The following is an 8,881-nucleotide window of genomic DNA, read 5'->3' as shown; positions in this document are numbered from 1 at the left end:
GTCGCATAGTGCTCAGAGCCATTTTGAAGTATTTTTAATTTACGTGACGTACTGGGGAAACTTTTCATAATAGTGACATCCCAGCCTTTCCTCTTGCATTGTAAATGCCAAAGAGACACGTATCAGCTACTAACGTTTCTTGCTGCAATTGCGGAACGCTAATGTCGGAAAATGTTACTGCCTGTATTTTTAATATTTTCCTAGTCTTGTGAATGCTGAAAGGTAAGATAACATTGTAGTGAGCGTTTGCTACCACCCTGGAATACTGTTAAATCGTTGCAGGCAGTGACGTCGAAAGTACTACTTTATAAGACCAAGTTTTGGTACAACTAGACTGGCAGTACTATCCAACGAAGAAAGGGCTATATAAAGTAGTTTTTGTCATGAAAGTTGCGCTTGCTATCACACGCTACTCATTATGGCAATCTCTGTAGTTATTGCCGAATTGATGCAGTAGTACGAGAAGACGTATTGCCTCGGGGTGTTCGGGAGAGTGGTTATCTAATAATTTTTATGTTGTTTGACCAGCACGAGTGGCTGTCGTTGTCAGAAATTCACCTTCCATTGCTGGTGACGGACTGGAGTCGAGCCTGCGGCCGGAGATTCTACACTGAGGAGACAAGTGTCACGGGATAGTGAAACGTCCCCTTAGAAAAATTATACATGACTGTTCTTAAATTGACACACAATATTTTTTAGCGCAACGCAATCTGACTTTCAATAATCCCTGCAAAAGAATGGCCCTGACTAACATTAACCTATACCTTTCACAAATCACTTACCTCACAAAAATCTTCGTTACTCGAACTACTGCAATACAGCGACCGCCACTACTGCCAGATAAATAAAAGATTCAAACTACTGAAGGCACTAACTACTGATAGGCATAGTTAGCAAATGAAAGATTTTGGTAGAGAACAAACAATGTATTTACTTTAATAGTGTTCAAAAGTCATAATATATATAGCAGTTCATGGCATCCAGTATTACAAATTTACTGTCTCTGATGGACACACATCCAGATCATCCGCCCTCAAAAATCCGCCATCTCACTTCCCCACATCCACCACTGCTGGCGGCTCACCTCCAACTGCGCAACGCTACGCGCTGTTAACAGCCAACTACCCAACACTACAATAGCCAACAACAATGCAAACCAGCCACAGACTGCACGCAGCACAGCCAGTGATTTTCATAGAGAGCGCTACGTGGCGGTGGCGTTACCAATATAAAAACCTAAACAGCCTACTTACAATAGTGATACAGACATATGCAGGTGGCGGTAGTACCGCATACACAAAGTATAAAAGGGTAGTGCACTGGCGGAGCTGTCATTTGTACTCAGGAGATACATGTGAAAAGGTATGCAATGTGATTATAGCTGCACAACGGGAATTAACAGACTCTGAACGCGGAGTGGTAGGTGGAGCTGGACGCATGGGGCATTACATTTAGGAAATCGTTAGTCAATTCAGTACTGCGAGATCTACAGTGTCAAGAGAATGCCAAGAATACCAGATTTCAGGCATTGCCTCTCACAACGGGCAATGCAGTGGCCAACGTCCTTCACATAACTACAGAAAGCAGCAGCGTTTGCGTTGAGTTGTCAGTGCTAACAGACCAGCGCTATTGCGTGAAATAACCGCGGAAATCAATGTACGACGAACGTATCCTTTAGCACAGTGCCGCGAAACTTGGTGTTAGTAGGCTATGGCAGCAGGCGACCGACGTGAGTGTCTTTGCTAACAACCCGATATCGCCTGCAGCGCCTCTCCTGGGCTCGTCACCACAACGGTTGGACCCTTGACGACTGTAAAACGATGGCCTGGTCAGCTGAGTCCCGATTTAAGTTGGTAAGAGCTGATGGCGCAGACCCCACGAAGCCGTGGACGCAAGTTGTCAACAAGGCACTGTGCAAGCTGGTGGTGGCTCCATAGTGGTGTGGGCTGTGTTTGCACAGAATGGACTGTGTCCTATGATCCAAGTGAACCAATCATTCTCTGGAAATGTGTATGTTCGGTTACTTAGAGGCCATTTGCAGCCGTTCAACGACAGTATTTTTATGGATGACAACGCGCTTAGTCACCGGATCACGAGTGTTTGCCGGCTGCTCTGGCCGAGCGGTTCTATGCGCTTCAGTCTGTAACCATGTGACCACTACTCTCACAGATTCGAATCCTGCCTTGGGCATGGATGTGTGTGATGTTCTTAGGTTTAAGTAGTTCTAAGTTCTAGGGAGGGTTATGGTCCCATAGTGCTTTAATCATTTTTTGAACGAATGTTCACGATTCGTTTGAAGAACATTCTGGCGAATGATTTGCCCACCTGGATCGCACAACATGAATCTCATTGAACATTTATGGCACATAATCGAGAAGTCAGTTCGTGCACAAAATCCTACACTGGCAGCACTTCGGCAGGTATGGACGGCTATGGAGGGAGGCTGCATGGTTCACTATTTCTGCAGGAGGCTTCCGACTACTTTTTGAGTCCATACCACGTCGAGATGCTCCACTACGCCAGGCAGAAAGATATCCGACACTATATTAGAAGGTATCCCATGACTTTTGTCTCCTTAGTGTACCTACTTCTTGCGCCAGCGTCTGAGGGCGTTCCCTGATCATTACCGCCGTGGCTCTCTCCTTGTTACTTGCAGCGGTCGTTCACTGCAACACTGGAATCCAGTATGCGCCTGTCTTCAGGCCTTTGTTCAAACTGTTCTCATTTTTCTCAATTTTGATGACTTCTCTGAACAAATCGGCGTTGTAGCTCTTATCCATAGCGAGAAATTGGCGTTGAGGCGTAGTGCGTTGTATCGCGTTTAGAGGACTAGCGAGCAGGTACCTTCACACATGAGTCATGTTCATAGCACGACAGATGCGCTCTTCCGATGCAGCAGTTCCTAATAGTTACAACTATAGCTGCAAGAAGTTCGCATCTTACAGGCTATAAATGAGACGCAGACAAAGCATTATATTTTCGAAATAATACTGTATCGTCTGTGAATATTATTATTTTATTAATTATTGATAGTTGAAGATGTCTAGTTATTAGTGAGAATGGCGGTGTGAGTGCGAAGTAATAAGGTATATGAATATCGTCATCCCTATTAACTGACTACAGATTAGAGTGAGAATCGTGGTTGTACAGAGAGCGTAAATCACACCTGCAGGGAAATTAGTAAAAGTGTAATTTTTCAGATTTTGGTACTTGGGAAACCAGAAACATTTTATGATAATCCAATTATTTAAAGAAGGAACTATTTTAATATTTGTATATTTTCTAAATATTTTATTTCAATAAATCACAATGAAAAGCTATTATGTTGTAACTGGTTTATAGTATAAGGCTCGACATTGCGCGCTTTAATACTGACAGATCACTGACTGTAATGTTCCTTAGGCAATCAAATAACAGTACGTTCACGCGTATTCCGTGGGCTAAAGAATTGCCTTTTGAAGTCTAAAATAAAATTCAGAGCTGAGTCTTCACCATGCGTCGACGCATATGTAAGAAGTTCAGAACAAATGTAATAATTTTGCGGAATTACGGCCGGCCGCTGTGGCAGAGCATCTCTAGGCGCTTCAGTCCGGAACCGCACTGCTGCTACGGTCGCACGCTCGAATCCTGCCTCGAGCATGGAAATGTGTGATGTCCTTATGTTAGTTAGATATACATAGTTCTAAGTCTAGGGCACTGATGACCTCAGATGTTAAGTCCCATAGTGCTTAGAGCCATTTGAACCATTATTACGAGTTAAATTTGGCCGTGGGGTGCCAAACAAGTAATCGAAAATGTGAGATGAAGCTGGTTTTGCACGAAACTAGTGACAATACATCGAATTTTTCACTCATAAACTTTCTATCTCTTTAATCGTGAAACTAGAAAACATTTGTTGCGCCCCCTAGACACGGGTGGTGCGGCTGATTCCAGTACATTTCTCCCAGTCGAGATGTATTGTTCGCTTCCGAACAGGGCAGGCATGTGAAACGGATTACAGAAGAAGAACTTACCACAAGGTGATTGGATATTTCTGTAGGACGGACATTTAACCATGCCGTTGCAGCATGACGGCGAATTTTATTCCGTGGTCTGCCTCAAAAAGCAGATGTTCCGCCACGACCGATTTCTCCACCTGCCGCCACCACCGACGGTCCTGATACTGGTACTGATACTGATAAGCTTCTCCAGCTGTAGGCGGCATCCAGTACACTAGCGACATTGCGAGTGGTCTCTTTTGTCCTTTGCTAATCAGTCTTTGATCTTGACTTCATAGGCCTTCCCGGTGTAAGTCTTGAAAGTCTTTTCGGGTATGCTGCCCCATCCTAAAATCAACTTGATTCAATATTTCGGGGATCTACCGTTCGCCTTCTTCAGGACAGCACTGCTTCTGCTTCTGAGTCCCGCTGAAATCTGAGACTTGCAAGACTCAGATATTCTTGGTCGGTTTGGGTACAGTCTTTACTCCGTCACTGTCCAGTATGTAGTTGATTCTACCCGCCCCCTTTATAATATGTGACAGAAACGTCGTACCCAACCTTTTTCTTCTGACGTGTCACTTCACCAGGTGTTGGTTTACGTGACACTTTTTAGATAACTAATGAGGTTCTTATGGCTCACCGCTTCGCATTCCACGTGTTTCATTCCGCGTCAGAGGTGCTGCGGCGTATACACTGAACCGCCAAAGAAACTGGTTTAGGCTGCGTTCAGCAACGACTATATAAGACAAGAAGTGTCTGGCGCAGGTTTTAGGTCGATTACTGTTGCTCTAATGGCAGTTTATGAAGATTTAAGTGAGTTTGAACGAGGTGTTATAGTCAGAGCACGTGCGATGGGACACAGCTTCTCCGAGGTACCGGTGAAATTTCGATTTTCCTGTACGATCATTTCACTAGTGTACCGCGGAATATTAGGAATCCGGTAAAACATCAAATCTCTGACATCGCTGCGGGCGGAAAAATATCCTGAAAGAACGGGATCTACGACGACTGGAGAGAATCGTTCAACTGCCAGAAATGCAACCCTTCCGCAAATATCTGCAGATTTCAATGCTGGGCCATCAGAAAGTGTCAAAGTGCGAATCATTCAAGAGAAACATCGTCGATATGGGCTTTCAGAGCCCACTCGCGTATCCTTGATGACTGCACGACTCAAAGATTTACGCCTCGCCTGGGCCCGTCAACACCGGCATTGGACTGCTGACGACTGGAAACTTGTTGCCTGGTAGGACGAGTCTCATTTCAGATTGTATCGAGATGATGGACTTGTACGGGTATGCAGACAACCTCATGAATCCGTGGAGACTGTTTAAGCTGGTGGAGGTTCTGTAATGGTGTGGGGCGTGTGCAGTTGGAATGATACGAGACTCCTAAAACTTGCAGATACGTCTGTAACAGATGACACGTACGTAAGCATACTGTCTTGATCACCTGTATCCATTCATGTCCATTGTGCATTACGACGGACAGCGCAATTCCAGCAGGACAATGCGACTCCCCTCACGTCCAGAATTCCTACATAGTGGCTCCAGGAGCACTCTTCTGTGTTTAAATACTTCCACTGGCCACCAAACCCGAACATTATTGAGCATATATAGGGTGCCTTGCAACATGCTATTCAGAAGAGATCTTTACCCCCTCTTACTCTAACGGATTTATGGACAGCTCTGCAGAATTCATGGTGTCAGTTTCTCCAGCACTACTTCAGACATTAGTCGAGTCCATACCATGTATGCTGCGGCACTGCTGCGTGCTCGCGAGACCCTACACGAAATTAGGCATGTGTACCAGTTTATTTCGCTCTTCAGTATATTCGTGTTTCGCGCGTTATGAGTGGATTGTTCATACCTCTTTTGCGACTCGGATGTTGATTAGAATATCAGGGCCTGTATCGATCCGTGTGTGTCGTTTTTCGACTCACAGTGTGTCCCAGGTTCTCACCATACTTCGTAAACAGCGATTCTAGAAAGAAGCTGATTATTAACTGTGTAATACGTGACATCATAAATGCGCTTGGAAATGACTTACTCGTATGAACGAAATTAACTAACAACACGATTTAACTCATGGACGTTTACGTTACATCTCTTTTATATAGTATTCAGAGGGTGGGGATCCTGAAATAAACAAAATTTTACCTTCTAAAAAATGTAGCTGTTGATACCTTTCTGCCTCGATAATAAATGCAATGTTGACGTGGAGAGGTTACAGATGTATTAGGAAGACACTCAACTGCCCTTCATAACGTCCTCAACAACTGGAGAATGCAAATGTCAAGTGTTGAAAGTACCAAACCTCACATATGTCAAGACAATCAAAAATGGCTCAAATGGCTCTGAGCACTATGGGACTTAACATATTTGGTCATGAGTCCCCTAGAACTTAGAACTACTTAAACCTAACTAACCTAAGGACAGCACACAACACCCAGCCATCACGAGGCAGAGAAAATCCCTGACCCCGCCGGGAATCGAACCCGGGAACCCGGGCGTGGGAAGCGAGAACGCTACCGCACGACCACGAGATGCGGGCAAGACAATCAAAAACACGACGCTTCGTTTTATATATAGTTTGGTGTACACGAAAAACTGAGGAGGTATTATGATGTCACAAAATTATGCTGCACACATTATCATTGGAAAAAATAAAGAGACGAATTAAAAAATAAATAATTGTTAAGTACGTTCTAACAAGGGAACCTCCCCGTCGCACCCCCCTCAGAATTAGTTATAAGTTCGTACAGTGGATAGGCCTTGAAAAACTGAACACAGATCAATCGAGAAAACAGGAAGAAGTTGTGTGGAACTATGAAAAAATAAGCAAAATATACAAACTGAGTAGTCCATGTGTAAGATAAGCATCATCCAGGTAGGTGTAAACCCATGAGCGCCGTAGTCCCGTGGTTAGCGTGTGCAGCTGCGGAACGATAGGTCCTTGATTCAAGTCTTCCCTCGGAAGAAAATTTTAATTTTTTATTTTCAGACAATTATCAAAGTTCAGGCACTCACATATACTCAACTTCGCTCTCCAAAATTCCAGGACATGTTCAGATTTGCTTGGACATATGCAGGATTTGACGGTCTACACACGGAAAAATTTGAAAACGTTAAAAACATATGTTTTGACAGAGCACAGACAAAACTGTGTGACTGTGAAACTGTTGCATTCATTTGTTGCAGATTATGTGACAAACTCTTATGTTTTCACACTTTTTTGGGAGTGATTATCACATCCACAAGAAAACCTAAATAGGGCAAGGTAGAAGAATCTTTTTACCCATTCACCAAGTGTACAAGTTAGGTGGGTCGACAACATATTCCTGTCATGTGACGCACATGCCGTCACCAGTGTCGTATAGAATATATCAGACGTGTTTTCCTGTGGAGGAATCGGTTGACCTATGACCTTGCAATCAAATGTTTTCTGTTTCCATTGGACAGGCACGTCCTTTCGGCTACTAATCGCACGGTTTTGCGGTGCGGTCGCAAAACACAGACACTAAACTTATTATACTGAACAGAGACGTCAATGAACGAACGGACAGAACATAACTTTGCAAAAATAAAGAAAGCAAACTTTTCACTCTAGGGAAGATTTGAACCAAGAACCTCTCGTTCCGCAGTTGCTCACGCTAACCACGGGACCACGGCGCTCCGGAATTCGGACTCTCCTAGATGTTGCCTATCTTGCACATGGACTACTCAGTTTGTATATTTTGCTTAGTTTTTTCATAGTTCCACACAACTTCTTCTTGTTTTCTCGATTGATCTGTGTTCAGTTTTTCAAGGCCTATCCACTGTGCCAACTTATAACTAAATCTGAGGGGGGTGCGATGGGGAGGTTCCCTTGTAAGTGCCACTCCAACGGACGGACTGATTTCGTTTCAAGTGCCACTGATACGGAGCCACTACTATTTAATCGTGGGTAATACCAGTACAGAAATACAGAATTAATCATTTAACTGTAGAGATATAGTCAACCAAAACCGTTTCTCGTCTCTCTTAAATTTTTACCGTAGAATAAAAGAATAAAATTTAAGAAGAACAGTATCTCACTATTGACTTCCCTTTCTTACACAGCTCCATTCGTGGGATCAAATGTTGCAAAGTTTGCTGTGAACGTGTTGTTGACGAAGAAACGGCAACATCACTAACAGGTCTTTCCGTTTTGCAACTCATAAACATGGTGACCTTTCAGATGAAGAATGGCATGTCATACAACAGCCAAGGTCTTTTCTCTTTAAAATACACATGTATATTTCCACTGTTCAGTTTCACAGTAAGAATTTTAAATAGCTAATTGAGAAGACTAAGTGTGAGACACTTTGCTCATACTGCAGTGAGAACACTCAAATGTAACTATTTGGTATCACAGACTTCTTCAAGTCTAAACTGTGATGTATATATGCAGACTGAAGCAATAATTGAAAATTTTGTATCAAGGCCAGGGTTCGAAACCGTGTCTCCTGCTCATTAGGCATATGCGCAACCCTGGCGTGAATGAAGATTTAAATTGAGAAGGGAGGTGTGCCGAGGTAGTCCGTGCAGTTGTGCAAAGCCAATGTACCTTGCTGGCGCAGTGGTTAGCGCATCTGCCTACCGAGCAGGTGACCTGGGTTCGAATCCCAGGCCTGGTACAAATTTTCATTCGTCACTTCAGACTGCATTTAAACGTCACTGACACCATTGTTTCAGCAGCATCTTTAGAATCAAAGAAGCCAGTTGATTACAATGTAATTACATCGAAAGAGGTCAGTCCCTTAGCTGACTCAACAATCTTCTGTAAATCTTGCAGAAAAACGGCCTCGCTTACCTTTCCTCAATTACCTGTAATTTAAAAATCTCTGTCCCAAAACAAAAATCTGTGTCCGCTCTCCGGAAACG

At 43.6% G+C, this 8,881-nt stretch overlaps 1 non-coding gene across 1 annotated transcript; it reads left to right on the top strand.

The window, feature by feature from the left end:
- The first annotated feature begins 8,562 nt into the window (after window positions 1-8,562).
- On the top strand, window positions 8,563-8,634 carry Trnag-acc (transfer RNA glycine (anticodon ACC)). Its single transcript has one exon. It is a non-coding gene; the product is annotated as a tRNA-Gly (tRNA).
- The last annotated feature ends 247 nt before the right edge of the window (window positions 8,635-8,881 follow it).

The sequence above is a fragment of the Schistocerca nitens genome, chromosome 1, assembly GCF_023898315.1.
Source record: "Schistocerca nitens isolate TAMUIC-IGC-003100 chromosome 1, iqSchNite1.1, whole genome shotgun sequence".
Taxonomy (NCBI): Eukaryota; Metazoa; Arthropoda; class Insecta; order Orthoptera; family Acrididae; genus Schistocerca; species Schistocerca nitens.
This window is presented reverse-complemented; position numbering and strand designations above follow the sequence as displayed.